This window comes from Nycticebus coucang, chromosome 6 (genome assembly GCF_027406575.1).
Source record: "Nycticebus coucang isolate mNycCou1 chromosome 6, mNycCou1.pri, whole genome shotgun sequence".
NCBI lineage: Eukaryota > Metazoa > Chordata > Mammalia > Primates > Lorisidae > Nycticebus > Nycticebus coucang.
The window spans coordinates 138,005,294-138,031,007 of NC_069785.1; the positions used below are offsets into that span (position 1 = coordinate 138,005,294).

General features: G+C 45.4%; 1 non-coding gene across 1 annotated transcript; it reads left to right on the forward strand.

The window, feature by feature from the left end:
- Nucleotides 1–3,060: 3,060 nt before the first annotated feature.
- Nucleotides 3,061–3,166, forward strand: LOC128589362 (U6 spliceosomal RNA). Its single transcript, XR_008380954.1, has one exon. It is a non-coding gene; the product is annotated as a U6 spliceosomal RNA (small nuclear RNA).
- The last annotated feature ends 22,548 nt before the right edge of the window (nt 3,167–25,714 follow it).

The window sequence follows — 25,714 nt, forward strand, 5'->3', positions numbered from 1 at the left end:
GATTTGTGGCCTAGGATGTGGTTGATTTTGGAGTATGTTCCGTGGGCTGATAAGAAGAATGTGTATTCAGTTTTGTTGGGATGAAATGTTCTGTAGATGTCTGTTAAGTCCACATGTTGAATGGTTGAGTTTAAATCTAAAATTTCTATGCTGGAAAGGCTATGTTAACCATTGTGATAAAAATGTGTCAAATGGTCTATGAAGCGAGTGTATGATGCCCCATGATCATATAAATGTATACAGTTATGATTTAACAAAAAAAAAAAAAATAAAGACATAAAAAAAAATAAAATAAAATTTCTTTGCTTAGCTTCTTTTTGGAGGATCTATCCAGCACTGCTAAACGGGTGTTAAAATCTCCAATTACTATTGAACTGGAGGAAATCGAGTTGCTCATGTCTGTTAGGGTTTCTCTTATAAATTGAGGTGCATTCTAGTTGGGTGCATAAATATTAATAATTGAGATCTCATCATATTGAGTATTACTTTTAACAAATATGAAGTGTCCATCCTTATCCTTCCTTATTTTGGTTGGTTTAAAGCCTATTGCTTCTGCAAACAGGATTGCAATGCCTGCTTTTTTCTGCTTTCCATTTGCCTGGAATATAGATGACCATCCCTTCACCTTGAGTCTATATTTGTCTTTTAATGTAAGATGCGATTCTTGTATGCAGCAGATTCCTGGCTTGAGTTTTTGTATCCAGTCAGCCAACCTGTGCCTCTTTAGAGGACAGTTTAAACCATTCATATTAATTGAGAATATTGATAATCCTTTCGAGAGTCTGGTGGACATTTTTAAACATTTTGCGACTGTGGAAGTTAGAATTTGATCAAGATTTTCTGGGTGGGTTTACTTTTGTGGTGGAGAATTATGCTGGTCTTAACGGAGGATAGGTCTGAGAATATCCTGGAGAGCTGGTTTAGTTATGACAAATTTCTTCAACATGTGAATGTCATTGAAGTATTTAATTTCTCCATCATAAATGAAACTCAGTTTAGCTGGGTACAGGATCCTGGGTTGAAAGTTATTTTGTTTTAGGAGATTAAAAGTCGATGACCATCTTCTTCTAGCTTGAAAGGTTTCAGCAGAGAGATCTGCAGTTATTCTAATATTCTTCCCCTTGTAGGTGATGGTTTTCTTTCATCTGGCTGCTTTCAGAATTTTCTCCTTCATATTAACTTTAGTGAAATTCATTATGATGTGTCTGGGGGAATGTCTTATTTGGGTTGAGTCTTGCTGGAGTTCTGAAATGGTCTGCTATCTGAATTTCAGAATCTCTTGGCATGTCTGGAAAGTTCTTCATAATCTCATGGAATAGAGACTCTGTGCCTTGTGAAGCCACTTTGTCGCTTTCGGGGATCCCTATAGGACGAATATTGGTTTTCTTTGAATTACCCCAGAGCTCTCTGAGACAGTGATCTGTTTTTGCCCTCCATTTCTCTTTCCCTTTGAGAGTTTGGGAGTGTTCAAAAGCTTTTTCTTCAATGTCAGAAATTCTCTCTTCTGCTTGCTCCATTCTGTTCCTGAAGGATTCTACCGTGTTTCTCAGATCTTTGAGGGCTGCAACTTCTTGCCTCAATGTGTCAAAATCTTTGGTCATTTGGTCTTTGAATTCGTTGAATTATTGAGATGAATTCGTTGAATTATTGAGATATCTTTTGGGTTACTGCTTGGAATTCTAATTCGATCTTATTTGCTATCCAGATTCTAAATTCGATTTCTGACATCTCAGCTATTTGTTTGTGCATGGGATCTTGTGCTATGTCTGCCCCATTGATCCTTGGGTGAGTTGATCTACTCTGATTATTCATATTCCCAGAGTTTTTTTGTTGATTTCACCTCATGATTGTTTTTCACCATTGCCTCTGGCTGTCCTCAGAGTTGGGGAGGTGTCTCTCCAAGATTAGACCCCAGTGGGATCACTCTATTGTTGCTGGATCTTTGTAGGGAGTGACCCTGTGTAGTTCCTCTGTGGCTTCCCCAGCCAGGTTGTTCTGGTTGTGGAAGCAGCTCCGGAGCATGACACACCTGGATCCAGCAACAGGGCGGGAGGTGGTGTGCACGGTTCTGGGAGTGCCTGGCACCCAGTGACTTTGGCACAGACAGCCAAAGGCTTCAGCAGTCTCTGGCCAGGAGAAGGGCTCTGCGCAGAGGTGGGGAGGGCTCCAGAGGGCATGCGGTTACCACAGTCTCTGGCCAGACGAACAGGCTGGTGTGGAGGTAGGGAGGGTATAGGAGGGAGGATGCAGGGGTGCGTGGCTCCCATAGTTCCTGGTCAGGGCATGCAGAGGCCCCGCGGGCGCAGGTCGTGGGTCGCGGGTCGCAGGTTGGGGGTCGGGGCGCAGCTCTTATGGAGGTCCAGGCAGCACCAAGCCCAGGAGTTTGAGGTTGCTATGAGCTGTGATGCCACGGCATTGCACCCAGGGAAACAGCCCAAGGCTCCAGTGTGCCAAAACTGGTCTCACTCTGCCCCTGAGGGTTAAGGCTGTAAGGCAGCTCAGTCCCTGTCTTTAGGCTGCTCGGTCACTAGTTTACTAGCTCCCGCCCGATCCTTGCTCTGCAACCCTGAGCGTGGACCTTGCTGGGGCAGTTCTTTCACAATGTCTCCCTGCGGCCCACAGCCGAACACAATTAGCTCCGTCCGGCTCAGCAGCTCAGTCTGGGCCCTAGACAATGTCCAGAGTTCTCTGCACTCCTGCTCAAGCTCTCCCCAAGGCAGTTCAACTGAGTGCCAAGTCCAAAAACACTGAAACAGTTCTCAGGTAAGGCTTTCCAGTTTGCAGTCTCACTGCTGCTTGTACTTACTGCTGCCGGTGGGATTAGGTCAATCGAACACACGCAACCACTTGCCAGTTTTCCATTGTTTTTGTCCTCTTCTTAGGGTCCAGAAGTCCCTTGCTAAGTCCCTGTATCCTCAAAGGCATGATTATAGGCAGATCCCACCAGCCAGAGATGCCTGGAGTCTTATCTCTCCAGACTCACCGTGCCCTGTTGCAGGGAGGCTGTTAATCGGCCGCCATCTTGGATTGCTCTCCTGAATTTTTAAAAATCAATAGATGGTGCTTGCTTCGGCAGCACATATACTAAAATGGAACAATACAGAGAAGATTAGCATGGCTCCTGCACAAAGATGACATGCAAATTCATGAAGCATTCTATATTTTTCTGCAAGAAAAAAATATCTGGGCTCCATCTCTACAAAAATAGTGGGTGCCTGTAGTCCCAGCTACTTGGGAGGCTCAGGCAAGAGAATTGCTTAAGCCCAAGAGCTGGAGGTTGCTGTGAGCTGTGACCCCATAGCACTGTACAGAGGGTGACAAAGTGAGGCTCTGTCTCAAAAAAAAAAAAAAATCAATAGATGACCAAAAAATAAATTGAGGAAATTACTCAGAAAGCAGAGGGAAAAGTTGGGGTGGGAGGAAGAAAATTAAATAATGCATTTAAGAAAGCATTCAAATTATAGGAATTTCAAAAACAGAATAGAGAAAATGGAAGTTAAAAAATAGATAAAAAGTATATCAAGACAATTTCCCCAGTCTCATGAATTTCCTGATTGAAAGAGCCCACCAAATGCCCAGAATGATCAATGAAGAAAAGCAAAGCCCAAAGGAAGTAAATCATTGTGACATTTTAGTATATTAACAACAGAGAGAGGCTCCTACAAGGTTCCAAATACAACAAACAGGTTTTACATGAAGGAATCAGAACTGTGGCAGACTTTCAACAATAACACTGGAAGTGAGAAGACAATAGAGAAAGGCCAGCTCCTTGCAGTGTAGAATTTTCTGCTCACCCAAACTCCCAGTCAAGCCTGAGCGTGAAATGAGGACACTTTGAGATATGTAAAGTCTCAAACTTTTGTCTGGCAAGCACTCTAACTCAGGAGGCTACAGTGAAGGATACGCTCCACCAGAAGGGAAAGAAAGAAGACATGACATACAGTAGAAGGACCCTCTGGAGAGCAACAGGGAGTTCCGATGAGGCCTGAAGGGCAGACCCAGGCCACGGCGGCCCTCACAGCAGTCCTGAGGGCACAGCACAGGCAGCAGGCCCAGCCCAGAGGCCCACAGGAAGATAGGTGGACAGAGTTAACTAGTGCCACCCAGCGCCTGAGAGGATAGAGGGGATTATTCAACTTGGGGAGAGTTTGGGAATAAGTTAGTGACAAATACATAAAAAAATAAACAAATAAAACCAACATGGTTTTTAACTCTGGAGGGAAAATTTAGCAGGAAAAGGAAAATAATCGTTATGTACTCATGACTAGGCTGTGAGTAGTGTTTACATATTCATGGTAAAGTAAATATTGAATCTTGACGTAATGAAACTTGTGATCTAATTATACTGATGGAATGGCTGATGGGATGGGGGTGGGAGATGTGTGTATAGGTGTGGGGTGAGGACTAGAGTTTTGGTGAGAGAGAGATAAATTCTCCTAGTCTATAATGTAAGATGCGCCTAAATTAAGAAAATCTAAGAAATGGTTAGGATTGGAAAATTAGGAAGTAATATAAGCTTGCTATTTAGCAAGAAAATTAAAGAATTCATTAAAAAGGGTTGAGAGAAAAAAAAAAAAGGGTTGAGAGGACTCCACCCAAGAAATAGGAATTGGCGTGGTGTGGCGGAGAAGGCTGCTGAGTTTCCTATCAGGCCTTGCAGAACTCTGGGCGTCTTTAAACAATGTGCACAAAAGTTTCTGGTTTGAAAAACAACGTGAGAAAGGACAGAGGAGGAACACCAGAGGAGGTGGGACTTAGAAGAATCCCGCAGACTCTCCTCTATCTTGGGTGAAAGATTTATTTATTTAGACATAGTCTCACTTTGTCGCCCTTGGTAGAGTGCTATGGTGTCATAGCTCCCAGCAACCTCAGACTCTTGGACTCAAGTGATTCTCTTGGCTCAGCCTCCCGAGTAGCTGGGACTACAGGTGCCTGCCGCAATGCCTGGCTATTTTTAGAGACAGAGTCTCACTCTTGCTCAAGCTGGTCTCTAACCTGTGAGCTCAGGCAATCCACCTGCCATGGTTTCCCAGAGTGCTGGGATCACAGGCATGAGCCACCATGCCCAGCCTGGGTGAAAGATTTAAATGATTTAATGCCTCTTCTTTCATTCTGCAAAAATTGGGAGGATGGTATATAACTCATGGAGTTCTTTATGTCTCTGATATGCAGTAACCACATAGCACTGTTGGTTGTTGGAGCCACAGACAAATTTATCAAAGGATCTAGTTTCCTCATTTTCACCTGCCTCATTAAACTGTTGGGAGCCTCAATGAAGTAACTATGTTAAATCTCAAATTTATTTGAAACTAGGCAAAATATGACTTTAGCAACATACCCCATACGGTGCCCAGTGATGATACTCATGTGTGTGGAGAGTTCACTTGATGTAGGTCTCTGTGCTAAATGCTTACCATGGGATCATCTTCCATCACGACTGGTAGAGGGTTTCCTAATTACCAGGACAGCTCCAGGTACTGGGGAAACAAATGAAAACAGTCATTACAATGCATCCGAGGAATCACCTCTGGGCAGGGGGTAATAAACCACAGAAGAATACTTTCTCTCTTAAGCTGTGCAAAGCATTTATTATTTGTACCTGTCTATTTTCAGGTACAACAGTAAAGGAATACTGTTGGGATAGCAAGAGTAATCCAGGATTTAAAGACAGAAAGTCTGGCTTCAGACTTATTGGACAAGTAATTTATTTAATTTTTTTTTATTGAGACAGTCTCACTTTGTCACCCTTGGGAGAGTGTCGTGGCATCATAGCTCGTAGCAACCTCCAACTCTTGGGCTCAAGTGATTTTCTTGCCTCAGAGAGAATCTGGAGTAGTGCCTGCCACAATACCCAGCTATTTTTTGTTTGTTTGTTCAGCAGGCCTGGGCCGGGTTGAACCCACTAGCCCCCAGAGCTTGTGGCCAGCACCCTAACCACTGAGCTATGGGCGGCGCCCTCAACAAGTAATTTATTGAAACTTTGTTTTCTTGCCGGTAAGTCAAAGCTAAAATAAGCATATTGACTTTATTATATTGTTATAATGAAACTTAACTCAGTTTACACATATACACAATTTTCATATAAAGAGTAGCTTTACATATTGAAAAATGTATACATATGTTACATATAACCACTATATAAAAGAGCAGCTTTATATATAAATATATGTAATATATTATACATACACATATATATGTAAAAGTACTCTCTGTATGGTAAATTACTATTGTCAAAAAACAATTCCAGATTTGGTAAGGACAGACTTCTATTCAAAGAGGATAGTTGCGGGGCTGGGGGAGGGAAGAGGCTACTGCAATAGGGAGAAAGCTCTGACCGTAAGATCTGTGAGTATCTCAAGAATTAGGCAAAAAAGGGGTTTTCTTTCTTAGAGAGGAGTACACAAGGCTAGAAAGGAGCGGGTGCAAGGAAGCAAGGTGAGTGAAAGGCTGGTGGGATCAGACAGTAGGTCAGAGGCTGTCTTATCAGGACCCAGCCTATTCTCAAGAAGGTCTGTCTGGCCGGGCATGGTGGCTCACGTCTATAATCCTAGCACTCTAGGCGGCCAAGGTGAGAGGATCACTTGAGCTCAGGAGTTCGAGACCAGCCTAAGCATGAGCAAGACCCCACATCTTCTAAAAATGGGAAAATTAGCTGAGCATGGTGGCAGGTGCCTATAGTAGTTCCAGCTACTCGGGAGGCTGAGGTAGGAAGATCACTTGAGCCCAGGAGTTTGAGGTTGCTATGAGCTGGGCTGAGGCAATGGCATTCTAGCTTGGGTGACAGAGTGAGATTCTGTCACAAAAAGAATAAAAAGGCTGTTTTTTTGCCCAGTCTGAGGCTAGCCATGTTCAGGGGCTTTGAAAAAGAAACTCTTAATCAGAGTTTGGTTAGCTTTTTGTCCTGATCGATTAGTGGCAAGAAGCCCAGCTAATTATTTATGAGACAAACCAAGGGACTTTGGAGGGTGTGAGACTGACAAGGGTGCCTTGTCATAGGTGGATAAGGACATCCACGAGTCTTACCTAAGTCATTTGAGGAAGAGTGTTTCTTGCAGTAAGCAAATTATTTCACATATTTTGGGAGTTTAATTTGCAGTATAAATTTTCTTTTTTTTTTGAGACAGAGTCTCAAGCTGTCACCCTGGGTAGAGTGCCGTGGTGCCACAGCTCACAGCAACCTCCAACTCCTGGGCTAAAGCGATTCTCTTGCCTCAGCCTCTCAAGTAGCTGGGACCATAGGCGCCCATGACAATGCCCGGCAATTTTTTGGTTGCAGTTATCGTTACTGTTTAGCAAGCCTAGGCTGGGTTCAAACCTGCCAGCCTTGGTGTATGTGGCTGGTGCCCTATCCACAGAGCTACGGGCCCTGCCCTGCAGTATAAAATTCTAATCCATACCTCCCCCCCCGACTATTTACTATGAAATGTTTTCCTTACATTTTCAGTGGATTTACTTTAAATGACCATTTCCAGGATCAATTGTCCTGCAGTAACGATGAGCTCTGTGTACCCTGAAGAGTCTGACACTTGTGCCTCTGTAGTCATCGGCACGAAGTCTTCAGAGTCTCTCATGAGCATTCTTGTCAGCCTACTTCCAATAAGTTACATATCTGTTAAGTTACTCAGGCTTTTCCCTGAAAGATTTTCATGAAAAATCCTCTTAGAAAATGAGCCAAAGGTGACTTGTTGTGTGTTTCCTTTGACTCAGAAAGTTTGTCCATAAAGAATGATGAAAATTGTTTGGGGTCTGACAATATCTAGAGGAAAATGTTGTCAGTTTACTATGTATACAGCCATAAAAAGTGTTAAAACTGCTTTCTTAGAGAGCATGAGAAAAGTATAGATGCTGATGTTCACATAAAATCTGGATTTTGATATGATCAGGAGAATCAAAGTCCTTGGGAACTATTTTCTAACAGTGATGTCATAAACACGAAAAAAAATTATTATAAAAATGACAATTTAGGGCATTGTAAACCAGAATGACACTGATCACTTTTTTCTTTTTTTTTTAATATGTTCTGCTCTTGCTGTTTTAAAGGTAATATACATACATATATACACACACATATATATCCTAATAACTGGCTCTAAGGTTATTTATACATGAACACTCTTACTTTAGAAAATAAAAGAAAAAAGCAATTTCTGGGCGGCGCCTCTGGCTCAGTGAGTAGGGCGCCGGCCCCATATACCGAGGGTGGCGGATTCAAACCCGGTCTCAGCCGAACTGCAACAAAAAGGTAGCCAGGCGTTGTGGTGGGCGCCTGTAGTCCCAGCTACTTAGGAGGCTGAGGCAAGAGAATCGCCTAAGCCCAGGAACTAGAGATTGCTGTGAGCTGTGTGAGGCCACGGCACTCCACCAAGGGCGATAAAGTGAGACTCCGTCTCTACAAAAAAAAAAAAAAAAGCAATTTCTCAGGAAAAATCCTGCCTTTACTTGTAGGTACCCATTGCTAGATGACTCTGCACATAGGTGAAGTCCTGGTTAGATGCCTTAAAAACAGTGTCAAATTTCCAGCTGTTCAACTAGTTTCCAAAAATAAGGATCTATTCTCTTTTATCAGCAGTGGACATCAGCATTTCAGAGTCTTTTTACAGACACCTAAGTGCACATACACGTGTAATACTGATCTGTCTGCCTAGCACCTATTAAAAATGATAGATATGAAAGATTGTATGAGGAGTTTGGAATTTATCCACTTCTCTAAATTTATAAGAGTTTATCTTCTTGCATCAGGACTACCAGTTCCAGTCCCAGCTGTACCCACCCTTGTAGTCTGAGCCACCTCAGAACAAATCTGGCACACTGGTGCCTGTTTGCATGGAGGACCAAGTGTCCTCCTAGGAAATGACTCCCAGAAAGAAGAGAGGGAGACAGGTCTGGTGCAGCAACAAGGCTTGGTGCTGAAGAGGAGGAGAGAGCATTTCTGAATGTAATTTGCTGCAGGGGGGAAATGATCCGTGTGTAGCACCTTTGGATTTGTCCCCTGCCTTTTCTGAGACTGAAGAAGGAAGAAAGGGAGTTTCATGTGAAAATCAAAAAGGTTGTTTTCACTGATGTCTTTATTTCCTTTTTTGGTCCCCATCCCCAGTCAGACCCCCTCCAGAGTGTGGGGTACCATGTGGCTGCCCATCTCAGATGCCCCAAGCAGGACCCTCTTGCTCTTGGGAGAAACAGAGCTGTGCCCCACGGCCACCCCTGGGACTCCGACACTTGGAGTGGCTGACAGCACTGTTGAGAGGCAGGCAGGGAGGCAGCACCTTGGGGAGGCTTCTGCTGGGTGAAGAGGATATGAGGAAAGACCCAAGGGGCCCAGCTTCGGACCCCCACTTAGGCCTGGATCCTTGCTTCTGCTACCCACAGATGGCAGTGCTAGGAAGGTCTTCAGAGGCCACAAACATCCCAACAGCTCCAGGGCAGGAGGGGCAGGAGAAACACCAGATGCTGGAGGTCTCTCTGTGTCAAGTGGGAGAAATGGCTCCCTACAACCCCACCCCTTCATCTGTGTCTCTGTTTATCTTCTCCACGAATGGGGATGGATTCCTCCTAACCCTGACTCACAGGAGACACTGTAGGTACTGCTGGGTTTCTTCCTGTCCTACCAGTGGAAAGCCCAATGTTCAATTTCCTCCCTGCTTCTGGTCTGTGGCCCCTCAGTCTCCTGAATCCTGGTTAAAACAGAAAGGACCTTTGGGCAGTAATCAATAAAACCCATCAAAATAACAATGATGACCACACATCTAAATGCCAGTCTCTGCGTTAGGGATAATTACCTCACATTCAGGATATTGTTTAATTTCACATCTATCTCCCTTAGGAAAAGGTTGCTGTGAAATTCTTACTATTCATGAATAACAGGGAAACAGAGGTATAGAAAGGTGCAGTAACTTGCTGCATTAGTTTCTTATGGCAACTTGCAAAATAACACAATCTGTGTGGCTTTAAAAACCCCAGAAATCTGTTGTCTTACAGTTCTGGAGCATAGGAGCCTGAAATCAAGGAGTCAGCAGGGCCTTGCTCTTCTGAGAGTCTGAGTAGAACATTTCCCTGCTTCTGCTGGTGGCCAGAGCTTCTTGGCTTGCAGCCGCACCCCATCAGTCTCCATCTCTGTCATCACATGGGGTTCTCCCCTCACTGCTTCTGTGTCTTCTCGCTCTCTCTTAACGAGACAGGGTTTGCACTGTTCCCTAGGCTGGAGTGCAATGGCATGGTCATAGTTCAATGTAGCCTGGAACTCTTGCCCTCAAGTGATTCTCCTGCCTTGAAGAGAGAATATTTTTTCACTGAATTTCACTAAAAAAATAATTTTTTTTAAGACAATGTCACTCTGTCCCAAGTAGAGTACCACGGCATCAGTCTACCTCACGGCTACTTCAAACTCTCGGGCTCAAATGATCCTCCTGCCTCAACCTCCCAAGTAGCTGAGATTCTGGGATTATAGGCACCACTACAACACATGGTTAATTTTTCTATTTTGGTAGAGACGAGGTCTTGCTATTGCTCAGGTTGGTCTTGAACTCCTGAGTTTAGGCAATCCACCTGCCTTGGCCTCCCCTAGAGTGCTGGGATTAGAGGCATGAGCCACCGTATCCAGCCTTTCACTGAAATCTTTATTGGTATCAGGACACAGGATCTTCTTGCTCTTGTGAATCTCTAATAGAATACAAAGTAAGTGGAGAGGAAAGTTTTTTCTCTCTTTCTGTTGAGAATACAATGTGAAGTCTGGGGCTTCTGAGTTCCATCTCCCTCTGAATTCTAAGGGGAAGAGTGTCAACATCCACTACAGGCTGTGATGCCCAGGATACCTAGTACTGCCCTGGGTTGCTGTTGCTGCCCAGCAGGAAAGGCAGCTGATGGGGCATTAGTATACGCTATTCCCAGGAGAGGTGGAGTGCCCATGGGTGCCATAAGGTAACTGATTGTACTAGTTTGTGAGTGCAGGTACCCTGAGTTCTCCCAGATATAATTATTGGGACACTTTGCAGAGAATTGGAAGTCTTGCATCAGCAGGTCTGGGCAAGAGCCAGGAGAGTGTGGCTGCTCCCACTAGACTGTTGCCCAGGCACATGTGGCCAGAGCAGCGCCCTGCCTAGACCTCCCTGGTCTGCCCCATTCCATGGCTTGATGGCTGACACTTCAGGCCCGCACCTGTGCCTTTGTCTGCTGGTGCCCATTCTGCCCAGGCTAGAAATGCCAGGGAATTCGTGCTCCCCAGAAGCAACCTTATTTCGTGAATGATAGGAGTTGATGTAGAAACACCCAGCTCCTCCCTGCCGCAGGTAGGTCTCTGAGGGTCTGTCCACACTCCCAGAATTCTCCACGGGGGTGAGGTCTAATTTCCCTCAATAGTGACTAGCTCCATACACACCTCAGAGGGGTTTCTCTTCCTTTCCTGTTTCACTTGCCCACTCTCCTACCATTGTTTACTGTGATCAAACAGATGGCTTGCATTTGATTCCTCAAGGTCTGCTTCAGGCCGAAGCCAGAGTAAGATGCATGGGCTTTGCTTGGATCAAACTAAAGCAACACAAGACTACTCTTGGGCCATTTTCTCTTATACTTGGTCAACCTGTTTCTAGTGTTAATGCCTTTAGTTTTTGTTAGCCAACCTTGGAATCAGACACAGGAATCTGTATTGCCGTGGGGAGGAAGCCAGAGACATTGTCCATCCTGTCATTTAGCACTTCCCATGTGAGGCTGCAAAAAAAAATTTTGCTTAGCCTAAGAAGTTGGTATATTTTCAGTTTCAGTAAAGACAGTTAGATACCAGACACCTGCCTGCCTGCCTGTCTGTCTGTCTCTTTCTCTCTCTCTCCTGGATTTGCCTTCAGGGAACCTCAGAAGCCAATTTGCAGTCCAGTAACAGTAAATATGTACAACTTTATCCTCTGCATGTGTGCTTCTCTGTCCTAATTTTGTTGGGACTCAGAAAACAATACCCCAAAATGAAGGCCTCAGAAGCAGCCTGAGAAGCAAATGACCTTCTCTTGCCCTCCTGTTCCTCAGTTCCTCCCCCAGGCTAGTCAGAAACTAAAATCCCTCTTCCCAAGTGGGGCCATAAAAACCAGAACGCCTGTTTCCTCAAAGCTAGCCATAAAATCTAAAGATATTACTCTAATTTTCCCTCTGTTTTTCTGTGTAAAAATTGGCCACAAAGAAATCATTGGACCTACCCTGTTTGACTGTAGGACACATTCTAGAATGGCTAAAGGAAGGAGTGCTCCTCCGAGAAGCCAGGAAGAATCCAGACAGACAGGCCTTGCTGGGTTCCCCACTCAGTCCACTAGCGTTAGATGGTACCCTCTCTGTCCAGCTGTATTTCTACATGGCTGTACATTCTTTGTGTAAATTAAGCTCAAAAAATGGACAAATCCCTCTGTTTCTTCAGTTCTTCATTCTGAAGGCTCTGTGTCATGTAAAACTATGATCAAACAAATTCACACGCCTTTTCTCCTATTAATCTGCCCCTTGACAGTGATTTTCAGCTAAACTTCAGAAGGCAAAGAGGAAGCTTTCCTTTGGCCCCAACGATTTCATTTCATGTATGTTTTCTCCAGCCCCATCTGTGCTTACATGGGGTAGTCCTATTTTCTTGTGTGCATCTCTTCCTAAGCTGCCTCAACTCTTCTGTGGAACTAGTGAGCACACATAAGGTTTTTCATAAGTGTTCATTTACTGGATTATGTTTGGGTGCCAAAAATGCAGCACTATTGTTATGGAGCTAGAGGTGCTTGAGTGTTCCCTTCAGAGCATCTTGTCATCCTATAGGGCAGCGCTTTATGAGCTTTATGAGTTCTGTAACTGTTTCCTCAAATGAAATCTTACATGGAAGTAAATGAAAAAGACCTGCCCTGGTTGGAATGTGTGGGTGAGGGGACAAGGGGCCCCCACTGGCTGATCTGAAGGTCAGTGCCGTCTCCCCTGCTTGCACACTGCAGGTCCCACTCCTTGTCTGCACCTCCCCAGTCTCACCACTGCACTCGACTGGTCTTCTAAAACCATTTTAGGGAAATTAAAAAGGGGATCACGTCATTCAACTTGGGCATCCTCTTCCCCCTCTCCTTGGTCCCTGGGCACCAGCTTTTAAACCTGAGTCTCTGCAGAGCACAAGTTGACAACAGTATTAGGGATGGCCAGCTGGGTGGGCCTCAGACACCAGAGCAGGGCTGGCTGTGGGTACATGGGGCCTTCTGCTGCCATGCGGGAAAGAGGCCCACTCTTTACCCAGCCTGTGTGTCCTCTGGAGAAGGTGCCCTCCTGGCCTACTGCAGGCGTTGACCTACAGGTCAGAAAGCATCCCTGGGACTGGCTCCTCCCAGCCAGCTGTTTGCCTCTCCAAATCTATCTGGCCTCTTCTGGCCCACTTGACCCTTCTTCACATTCCCCTTCCAGCTGTGGTAAGGATGGGCAGGTGCAGACTTGGACAGGATGATGGTTCAGGGGCTCAGTGGTGGGGGCTGAGCCTGTAAAGAGACACAGAGCTGCTGGCTCTGCCTCTTTTCTGGACGCTCCCATTTCCGGGATTAAAAAATGCATCCCCTACCCCCAGCTCACACTGTTTGTCTAATAAGAAAACTTTTCTGACCTATCTAGTTAAAAGTCCTGGCCCTTCGCCTCATTACTGCCAAGCCCAGAACTAAAGAGGTGAAAGCTGGCAGCCTCGGGCTGCCTTCAACTTGGCAACTGCCCCTTGGCTCTGTGTCTCAAAGTCCCAACCTCTCAATAGGTCTATGTTTTCAACGCCCGCTTAAACAAAGCCAAGCGGTCCCCCTCCTGGCCCAAGAGCTCCATTCTCATCTTTCTACAGGGGATTAAGAGCTGCTCTCTTGTTTGGGTGTCACTTTGCCTTTGAACTGCTGTGGCTTCATCTGGTTTCGGCTCAGCTTCCTGCCAGGAAGTGGATTTACCTCTGATTTGTTGTTACTCTCTCTGCAGGACAATGCTGCGGAGGGAGGGAGCAGTCTCTTTCTCTCAGACACCACCTCACTCTCCCCTGCCCCTCCCCTCTACCTCTCTCCAGCCTGAATCCCTGAGGTAGGTTCTGAGAACCCCCCAGCTGAATTCTCCCACACAAGCAGAAAGCAGGGGCTCCACAACAAGGGGTGCCCACCCTGGCTCACTCTGGGGGTAGTGGAGGTCAGGGAGCAGGAGCTGCAGGTGCTAAAAGACCCACATTCACTGCCAGGGTACTGCCAGGTGGCAGTGGGGGAGGGTGGGGGGCTGTGCTGAGTCTGTCTTGGGGAGGGGTTGTAGCCCTGGGGTTGTTCTTACTGTCTTTCAGAAAGCTCAAAAATAAAAAATGGCTAAAAGGGTATTTTTGCCCCAGATGCTAAGCTTAGACTGGAAACCAAATCTAAGTGCAAATCTAGGGCCAGTTCTACCCTGTCACTTTTTAAATGTGTGCTTTTACCTTTATATGTAATAGAATTCCTTAGATGTGAAGCTGGGATATACTGCACAGGTGTGTTGTCTGTGTGTGAGTGTGACTTAGGAAGGAGGAGAGGTCAGGTGATTTTAGGTCCAGGCAAAAGAGAAAAAATCCCTCCTGTGTGTGTGTGGTGCGGGGGGATCTAAGAAAGATGAAGAGAAACATCAAAGGATAACTAAGCTGATGTCATCCCCAGCATATAGGAGGTGGCTGTCAGTGCCTACAAATGACTGATGTTTTATGAAAAATGGGGGGGAGGGGGACGGTGTGAATGGAGGCAGTGAGACCCCCACCCCATGGCCTGAAGGCACAGAGCAGCTCCTGGATCCTTTCTGGGTCTCAGGGAGAACCAGCTGAGGAGAGAGATGCCATCTCTGAGATCAGGACAGCTGTTTTTTCTTATTTGTTTGTTTTGTTTCATGTGTCATCCTCATACACTACCAGTTAGAGAACATTATACTCTGAAACTGAGAAGGGGGAGTCTGAGGTACACTGAGATGAAACCAAATTCAGGGGTGTGGTAGGGAGGGAAGGATCAGGATGATAGAAAGAAGTTAGAGGAGGAAGAGAATGGTGTAAGGTACCAAATCAAATGCTAATGAAGAAAGAGCTGAAAAGTGGATACACAGAGGCAGAGGGGGAGCTCTTGGCTGGAGTCTGCAGGTGCCACCATCCTGGGCCTGGCCCTCCCCTCATGTGGATCCTGGGCCCCATAGGGCACTGCCCAGGCCCTGTCAGACATTCCCCTCACAAAGCTGAGGTTGTGCTCTGGGCAGGGCTGGCCTCCCCACTGGCCGAGGTCCTGGTTGGGCCACTGGCCCCAGCCTGCTTCCCAGTTGGAGGCCCCACATTTGTCCCAGTGCCAATACCTAATGAGGAGCTCATTTGAATCCATGCAAAGTACTGGGAGCAAGGAGACATGCTAATTAAAGTGATTGCTGTTCTTTAATTAAGCAATAATTCCCCCAAAGAGGGCATTATCATGCAAATAAAGCCCTCTTGGGTGAGGTAAGGGCTTTGGGCAACAGCTGAGTCTGTTAATAAGGCCCCGAGCTTTGGGGGGCAGAGACCCAGAATGCCCCATTGAGATGGGTGATAGAGCAAGGGGAATAATCACCCAGCTGCCTTTGTCTCTCCAGGCCTCACTGCAGAGCTGTTGGAGGCAGGGACCCTGCAACCCTGCTGCTCCTTCCCCTCCTCTCTTGCCTTTACCTTCTCCCCAAGAGACATTTCCAGAGTGGTGTGGAGTGGAGAGGTCCGTAGGACAATGTTTAGTTTGGCACTTCGTACAATCTGTGTCCCTGCTATCAGAGGGTCAGCACAGAAGCATTGGACCGGGGCACCTGGAATGATCATAGACATGGAAAAGACTGCAAGAGGCTGAGCTCCCCTGGGCTGCTGTGATACCATGGAAGGAGCCCTAAAATTAGTCACCCACCTGGGCAAACCACCTTCCCTCTTGAGATTCAGTTTCCTCATTAGAATAAGTTGCTAATAACTTCTTGACACAGTTGCTATGTAAGTAAACATATGTGAATGGATCAGGCCCTTAAACCAGTAGTTCTCACTCTGGGGTGATTTTGCCTGCAAAGGAAGGCTGACAAAGATGAAATATACTTTTATATATTTATTTGCTAAATCTCACAACCTTATCTTAGCAGCCACTGGCAATATCTAGAAATATTTTGTCATAAGTAGGGGAGTAGGTTCTATGGGAATCTAGTGTGTGGAAGCCAGTGGTGCTGCTGATGTAGCACAGTGCATGGAACAGCCTTACAACACAGACTCACCTGGCCCAAGGTACCAACAGTGCAGGGTTATAAGCTCTGATTTGAACATTGTACAATAAACCTGAGTTAGAGGAAACATTTGTGAAGGGATGGTGCATTTCCTGTTGTAGGACCACAGTGACATGGTTCTAAATCCCCTGTGGGACTTAGAGGTACTTCTCTTTTCCCAAAAGAAAGACAGTAATTGTGTTTTAAATAGCTGAACAAATAGTAGCTCGGCTGGTACTGGGAACCTCCTGTAAGAAGCAGAACCAGAGAACACATTGAGAAGGAGCTTCAAGGACAACACAAGGCCAGCCCTGGTGTGAGAGGAAGGCAGGACCTCAGGGAGAGCACCCAGGCAGAGCAGCAGGGCCCAACCTAGTCACAGCAAGGCAGTTGAGAGCAGGGATCAGAGGCTCCTGGGCTGTGAAGCTGAGAGTCTAAGAGGAAAGTACTCGTCTGCCTCGCCTTCCACAGTGACAGTATTCACATAGCTGACTCTTACACTGAACACACTCTTCTAACTTTTCCAGCAGCCTAGGAGGAAGCTACTATTTCTATCCCCATTTTGCAGAGAAGAAAACTTGACCATGGCCACACACCTAGTAAGAGGCCAGGATTTCAACCAAGGCAGTATCTGTAAGTGCTCTAGCTGGAAGCCAAGTCTGGGAAACGGGGCCTTCCTCAGTGGTCACAGATCTCAACATACAGCTGACTTGCAGTATGGGAGTGAGGCCCTCAGCAAAGTGTCCCTGTGTCTGCCTAGCGTCTGTGTGGGTCCCTGAGCCGTGCCTGCATTTTGGACATCCATTGCTTGGCTTTGGGTCTCTGTACACACAGAGTACAAAGACCACAAGTGAAGAAGGGAGTCTCCAATCCTGGTTTTGCCATTCAGAGCTGATCTCATTTGCTGGGTGTTGGCTCACCCTCTCCGCTGCCTCAGCAATTTTTTTAACTTGGGGAGCCCAGGCAAGGGGTGTTTGGTTCTTTTAAAACTGCCTTCACAATGGCAGATGTCCCAGGCCGGGCTGGTGCGCTTGCTCATGGGGTGGCAAAGACGGAAAGTCAACAAGCCAGGCAGTCCAGTGCAGAGGAAGATCAAGCCTCTTGCTCCCGGGAATCTTGGACCCCTTTCAACTTTGTGCTCACTCACTGCAAAATAAATGTTTTGTGTTACAGGAGACACAGATAGTATCTCATCAGCCCTACTAGTTAGCACAGCCTCTGCCAACCTCTCACTCTACATTTGGCAAGGGAGGAGCATGGAGAAAAACAGGACCAGGTTCTGTTTGTGAAACATTTTCATCAGTCAAAAAACTGTCGGGGTTGTGGGTATTAAATAAACCCTGACTCATGGAGTCATACTTTGCTCTGCCTTGCTGATCCGTGGGGTAACGGACACAGTTATGTGACTTTGGAAGCGACAGCTCTAACATTCTGCAGACTTCTCAAAACTGCTCTGGCTTTTCTGAACAAAGAACAATCCACAAAACACCCATAGTTTGCATTGCATAGACGTCTGTTTACGGGATCACAGACGCAGGCCCTCTCAAAAGGGACTGGGTGAGATCATCCATTTAATCGCCTCCACCTCCAGGTGGGGCTGGGTGGCCTAACGGTCTTTCCGCCAGAAGGTTTAGAGAGTGTGGCCCAAGTCTTAGGCCCTTACAGTGAGCTCCCTAAGGGCCAGCCCCATATTTTCCATTGCAGAATTTGTAAGTGGGATTGAAATGAGAGCATAATGTTGCTTTGCCAGGAACAAAGGTTGTCAGTGTGTTTCAGTCACTAACCTAAGACACCATAATACAAGCCAGGATCCCCTCTCCCCAACACTAGCCAGTCCTCAAGTAAAACAGTTGATCTAAGAACAAAAATAATAGTAGTATAGTCAACACTGCCACTGAGCTCACTACACGCAAGACTGTATTCTAACCAGGACTCTGAGCAGGTATTATTGTTCCTGTTGCTCTTGCAGAGAGGAATTTCCCAGTCTCCTTACTCTCGAGTCAGGCCGGCTCACACTCACGCCCTGTTTCCCTTCGGGTCTCTGGCGTGTCCTCCCCACTCTGCCTGTGAATGATATTTTCTACTTGAAACAGCCTAAATTATCTCTTTCTGTAGTTCCTTTATATTCCCTGAGAGCCATTTCTTTCTTGCTCTTTAAATGTATAATCTTGGTGTGTACCATAACAAATAAGTGTTTATTTACACGGCTGTCTAGTTATTTTGGAGACACAGCATAGTGGTCTCAAGGGAAGAGATGCCATTGTATCCTTCCACATGTGCAAAGCTGGTGATGAACAAATATTCACAGAAGCAGCTTGGAAAACATTGGTTGCTGTACCTGGTCTTAGGCTGTTCAAAACAATGGTGGAGGGATATGGTACCTATATTGACCCCTCCCAGAAAACAGCAAAACATGAATGCCAGCACAAAGAACTGCAGAAACACTACATTTGGTGTTTGGTGATATTTTAGTACATGGTAGGTGCTTGGTAAATGACATTGAGTAATTTTATTATATTTAAAAATTAATAGTATGTTGACTAAAATAAAGAATTGTGGCAGTCTCAGGGCTCTGAATGTAGAGGGAGAAGTGGGGAAGAGAGAGAAGAGGGGATGTGATCTGCTGGGCTCAGCACCTCTGAGCTGCCTTGCAGGGGAGCCTCAGGGCAGAATCTGTGCATGGAAAACACAGGTGGAACCTCCTAACTATGGCTGCTGATGCTGATGGCAAGAGAAGCCAGGAATGGCATCCTTGCTTGTGACACCTGCTGCACACAGGCGGCAGGGCTTGAGGACATGACTCTGCATGGGTTGGACACCCGAGAGAGGTCCCAAGATGTTTCCTGTGTTGGTTTAGAGGGGCCTCATGATCACACACTCCATGGTCAGGGCCATGAAACTGACATGTGAGGGGGAAGAGTGGAATAAGGGCCTTGCCTAAAGGGGCCAGCCCTCTTCGAGACATTCTTAGGCATGGAGGCAGGGGACCTGACGCGACTGAGCTCAGGAGGGTGCACACAGTTCCCAGGTCATGGCTCCCGATGGTTGGTGTGAAAGAAAATCAACTTGCTCTGGAAAAAAGTCCTAGAGTCCCAACATTTTGTGTTGGTTTAGTTTGTTTTGGGCCATTGCATATGTCAAGAGTGTTGAGTGGGCCTCCCCTCAATGCAGTGCTCTTGTGAGGGTGGGAGCCCTTTGTAGAAGGCCCACAGAAGCCGGGCTGTAGGAGGGGCCAGCAGGCTTAGTGCTAAGCTTTTGACAAATCCATGAAATGGAAATAGCAGAGAAGGGGAAAGGGATGTCCTGAGTGCAGGAAGGGGGGCACATGAGCAGCCCCTCAGCAGGCCTGCCTGTGCTCCTCCTAGCTGGCCATGCACATAGGTGTGGGCTGCTAACCTCAGCCCCTGACCAAACCAGGGAGCCTGCTGGCTTTGGGGCACCCTGTTCAGGGGCACTAGGCCTTAAATGCCTGCAGCAAAGGTTCAAACATGTGCTTTGAGCTAAAAGGTGGGGAGGTAGAAGGATCCGGGGAAGGAAGTACCCATAAGTCTGCTGTTACATAGAGATCTCCCCAGAGCCTGAGAGGACTAATTCTAAAGCTGTTATCAGTTAGGAGCACCTTGGTTTGAATTCCTTCACCCAAGCCTTCACAGTCTGAAAACATGCTGAAAAGCCTATGGGTGGTTCACAGTTCTGACTAGGAGAAACCTTGAGAAAACCTCTGTGTGTTTCTTCATTTCACTTCCTTGTGAAAGAAGGCACAGAGGCAAGGGTCAGTGAACAGCCTGGCTCATCCCGGGTGTGGCTCATCTCTGAGGAAGGAGTTGGAAGGAGAAAGGGAGTGGTCCCAAGCGTAAGTGGTTCTCAATCCCTGCCACCCCCTGCAGCTCCCTGTGGAGGGGTATGGCACCTGGGTGTGTGCCTGCCCCTATGGGCTACTGCAGCAAAGTCCCTCAGACTGTAGTCTACAAACAACAGAAATCTGTTTCTCATAGTTCTGGAGTCTGGGAAAGCCGAGATCAAGGAGCCAGCAGACTAGGGCTCAGTCTACGGCTCCCTCTCTGTTTCAAAGATGTGTCTCTTGCTGTGTCCTCATGTGGCAGCAGGGCAAAGGCAGCTCACTCAGCCTCTCTCATGAGGGCACTGACCCTGTGCACAAGGGCAGAGCCAGGCTCTCCCTAGCTCCCAGGGAAGTGACACCTCCAAGACAGAGGGGCAGAGTCAATAATGCAGTTTCCATTTTTCCAGCAAATTTGGTTCCCAGAGCTCCCAGAACTGAACAGACAGTGACTGGGGAATAAGCAGGTCAGGCAGGCTGCCCAAGGGTCACAGAAGGGGGAAAGCTGGGCAGAGTGGGTCTAGTGTGGGGATGTGGTGAGGGAGGACAATAGGAACTTGACTTCTGGAGGGCTCAGTCCAGAACCATTGTCTTTTATGGGTGGTCAGCACTGATGTTATTTATAAGTACCTTTAACTAACCAAGAGAAGAGGAAATATTTCATTACGTTATATACTATGTAAAAGCAAATTTAATGCTAGAAATGCATGTGATCTTCTTATCTCTCTCTGTGTGTGCTTATTTTGCTGTCGAGAACTTATATGATGTACTTATCTAGTCTTCATGATGGTCTTCTAAATGTTTGTCATTTATGGATAAGCATCAATTTGTAGAGAAAATACTATCCACATTACTAATGTGGAAAGATTATGCTACAAACTAGTAATTCATGTGTGCTCAAACTTTCATTGCTCATGTGGCATGAGAGTTGCTCACAACTGAGAAAATAACAAAAAACTCTGTGGTCTATAGCAGGAGAATCTACATGATTTTTACCACAATGATAGCATTGTGGTAAATAATGTGGTAAAAAATAAGAATACTATGGGCAGCGCCTGTGGCTCAGTCGGTAAGGCGCCGGCCCCATATACCGAGGGTGGCGGGTTCAAACCCGGCCCCTGCCAAACTGCAACCAAAAAATAGCCGGGCGTTGTGGTGGGCGCCTGTAGTCCCAGCTGCTTGGGAGGCTGAGGCAAGAGAATCGCTTAAGCCCAGGAGCTGGAGGTTGCTGTGAGCTGTGTGAGGCCACGGCACTCTACCCAGGGCCATAAAGTGGGACTCTGTCTCTACAAAAAAAAAAAATAAAAAAATAAGAATACTAGTTAATTTTTATTATTAATTATGTTCTTGCTTTACATACAGTAGAACCTCCATAGTTGACCAGCTCCCCACAGTGACCACATCCTTCAGCTGACCTAAGTTTCACAGACTGGACATGTCCCACATGTATGTATCAGTACAGGAGGCCTAGTTCCTTATGCTGACCACCTCCAGATGTTGACCAGTTTGCTATAGTCCCTTGGGTGGTCACCTTACAGAGATTCTACTTAATAGAATAACAAAAATTAATTATTTTATCATCTGTCTGGGCCAAGTACTTCATCTCAATCATTTCACTTCGTCCTGTCAACAGTTAGAGAATAGGTACTATGACTGTTTCTTAGATGAGAAAATGGATGCACAAGGCATGTTCAGTAACTTGCCCAAGATGCAAATTAGTTTTAATAGCATTCTTTGCTTCTGATATAAGACATTTTCACAAGTGATAAGGAGAAATGGTTGGTGGATGGAGGCCCAATATGTGCCAGGTGCTATACAGGGCGCGGTAGGTACCTTACATCCTTAAAACAACCTGGCAGCTTACAGTAGATTACACCTGTTTCACTGATAAGGAAACTTGCCCAAGTTCATACAGTTTTATGGACAATGAGACCAAACAAAGACCTCTGGTATCTGCAGAGACTAGTCTGGTCAGAGCTGCCTTAGATGTCAGGTGTCCTAAGGGTTGTCACATCATTCAAGCAGCAAAGATATTCTTGTTGATCCAATCTACCCTAGAACTGTTAAGATTGCCAGAATTTAACAATGCCAGCCCCTTAGAGACCTTCACATACTGTAGTTCATTTATCCTCTTGGAGAGGAAGAAGGGAAATCCTACCACGGAGACTAAGTGATTGGCCCAAGTCCACACAGCAGACAGGGGGATAATGAGGGAGCTGGCAGTAAGTCATCCTGGACAGGTTTCCAATTCTCCACTCAGTGCTTTTCTGTGAGAACATCCACCCTCACATAACTCCTTTGCTAGCTGTCTACCCTTTGAAAATATTCCCAACTCCTCACCATTGTCTTTCAGGCCCTTTGCTTTCTTTCACGTCTCAGACAGGGGCTCCTCTGCTACACACACGTATCTGTGTGACAGGGAGGGTGGCATCTGTGTCCATTCCATACCAGGCTCCATTACAGCCTTTCTCGTTCCTGTAAAAGGATCTCCACATTCTTTGCTAGTGCAAAGAAGATGTAGAAAGTCATTTTCTCCAGGCCTGGTGTATGGGTAAATTAATCTAGCATCAGAAACCCAGTAACAGAGTTAGGTGATCTGTGTGTAATAGGTTTAGGCAGTGAGTCTCCGGAGCTCAGCCTGCTCAGCATAAAAAAGGCCATAGAAATCCCTCTCTCCATGAAATCCTCTTGTACACAATTCAGGAAATGTACAAGACAGTGAGAATACGGTCAACCTATTGGAATTTCTTTTTGAAGAAAAAATAGATTGCAGAGTAGAACTGTTGATTGCAACCTTCTAGTTTTGCAGTCAGTTATTAGATATAAGATTCTGAAGCCTTGGGGAAGGGCCAGGTCATTTAATAATATGTCAGTATTAAATTACATCATAAATAATCAGGACTTCCTGCATATTTAATGGGAACTTTGTCGTATAAATTTGGAAATCATTCAGATGGAGAAAAGTGGCTTCTGTTATTGTTTAGCCTTTTGGGTGCAACTAATTGTGGGGGTTTAGTTATTGTTTTGAACTTTGGTACTTTAGCAAAGAGTAAGAAGAAAGGCTGTAAACCATTAACTTTTACGTGGTCATTTTCTATTCCCTTTTTTGTTTTAGATTGATTAATGCTTTTTTTCTTATGTAAATAAGATAAAAAAAAATCCAAAGCCATGACCAAGAGCAAAACAGGTGAAATCACTATTTCATTTGCAAGCCTTTAGCAGCCTGAGTCAGCCTGCTGAAGACCAATCCTGACCACTTCCACCACTGCTTTCCAACATTTGCTTTATCTATCAGGTCCATTTTAGCTCATGAATATTCTATGGTCTCATAATGTCAATTTGGGTTGCTATCAAATGCCAGACAATTAGACATGGGAAATTATGACTAATGTTCCATAAATCATAATATTTGATACAAATTTAAAGATTAATTATGATTATTGTGACACAATGAATAAAACCTGGGTGGAGCCTGTAGCTGAGTGGGTGGGGCACCAGCCATATACATTGAGGCTGGCGGATTCGAACCCAGCCCCAGCCAGCTAAAACAACAATGACAACTGCAACAACAACAAAAATAGCCAGGCATTGTGGTGGGTGGCTATAGTCCCAGCTACTTGGGAGGCTGAGGCAAGAGAATCACTTGAGCCCAAGAGTTTGAGGTTATTGTGAGCTGTGACATCACAGCACTCTACAAGGGCCACAGCTTGTAACCAGTGGTTCTCAACCTTCCTAATGCCACAGCCCTTTAATAAAGTTCTTGTGGGTCATGACCCACAGGTTGAGAACCTCTGGCTTGTGACTCTGTCTCAAAGAAAAAAAAAAAAGGATAAAACCTGAAATTCATACCTACCATTAAGACCCTCCCCTGTGCACCCCTACGCAATCTTACTAGCACTGGCTCACACCTCTCCTGTGCAACCAATTTCTCTGAGCCTTTCCCAGCTTCCAGGCTTAGGCTATGCCTGTCTCCCTTCTTGAAGCCTGCCTTCCTCCACTTCAACCAGAAGTTATTTTTGAAGCTACCATTTACTGATGCACTACTCTGTGTCAGATACTGTGATGGAAATTTGACACGTTATCTCATTTAAACCTTGAGAGGCAGGCATTATTTTTATGTTAATTTTTTGTTTGTTTTGGATAAGTAACCCATTTCCATGGTTCACAAATCAAAATATTAAAAAAAACATAAATTAGGGGTGGTGCCTGTGGCTCAGTGAGTAGGGCGCCAGCCCCATATACCAGAGGTGGCGGGTTCAAACCTGGTCTCAGTCAAAAAAAAACTGCAAAAACCAAACAAACAAAAAAACCCCCATAAATTATAAAGTATCAATCTTATTTCCATTCCCATCCATCCTATTACCTACCTTCCACCATAAGTAATCATTTAAAAAGATATTCTTTGTATCCTTCCAATGGTTCTTTATGTAAAAGATAGTTTTTTTAGTTTCTACTTCTTAGAAACAGAGTTATATATGCATACGCCTGCACTCACACCTCTCTCTGTCCATTTCTTTGGTCATTCTTCCCAGAACAGCTCTCTGAGAGTACCCTTTTTCTTTTTTCAGCTGCAGTGTTCCCTTGTATGAATGTCACTCTTAATGGTGGACACTCGGACTGTCTTTAAAAGTTTGTCATAAACAATGTTGCTATGAATGGGCTTTTCATATGAGCGTGACAATATCTATAGGATAAATTTACAGACTGGACCTGTGTGACCAAAGGTTAAAAACATAATAAATTTTGACAAATATGAGGTTTGACAATTAAATTCAAGAACTCATCCTAAGAAAAAGTGCTACATACTTCACTGCTGAGTGTCACTATGGTCACCTTTGAAGTCCTACCCTTGGGAAGCTGTGCACCTAAACCAGTGCCTGGTCCACCCTTCAAAGCACTTTTGGAATTCTTTTTCTGGAATGGCCATCAGATCTCTGTTGTTGTTATTATCCTTGATGTCCTGAACATATCAAAATGTTTTCCTTTCAATATTTCTTTTTTCTTTGGGTAACAAAAAAAGTCACTGGGGGCCAGATCAGGTGAATAGGGAGGGTGTTTCAATACAGTTATTTGTTTACTGGCTAAAACCTCCCTCACAGACAGTGCTGTGGATCTGGTGCATTGTCGTGATGCGAGATCCATACCTTTCTCATGCCAACATTTTCAGCTAAGATTTTCCTATTTGTCTATCTATGTTTACTTGGTCTGCTGTGCTTCTCCCAGTCAGTGCATGATTTTGATGCACAATTCAACAAATTTTTGCACTATTTTTGTCAGTTCTGCTCCTTACTGGCTACCCTGACCTTTCTTCATCAGTGACGCTTTCTCTTCGCTCACAAAAATATTTAATCCATTTGGGTACTGTCATTTTCTTCATGACATTATCCCCATAAACTTGGACTAACATGTCCTTGATTTCACTTCACTCTTGCCAAGTTTAACAAAAAATTTAGAGTTTGTTTGTTGCTCTAATTCATGCTCCTACATTCTCGTGATGGCACACAAAAACACACAACAACACTAATGAACACCACTCCGCAAGACACTGCCACGCGTTGACCTGAACACAGCTGTGAGACACTGATGGACCAAGATCATGAACCCTTACTAGGCTGTTTGTACACTGCTGCCGAGGTAAGGACACAGTGGCAAGTCTGAGAACTCAAT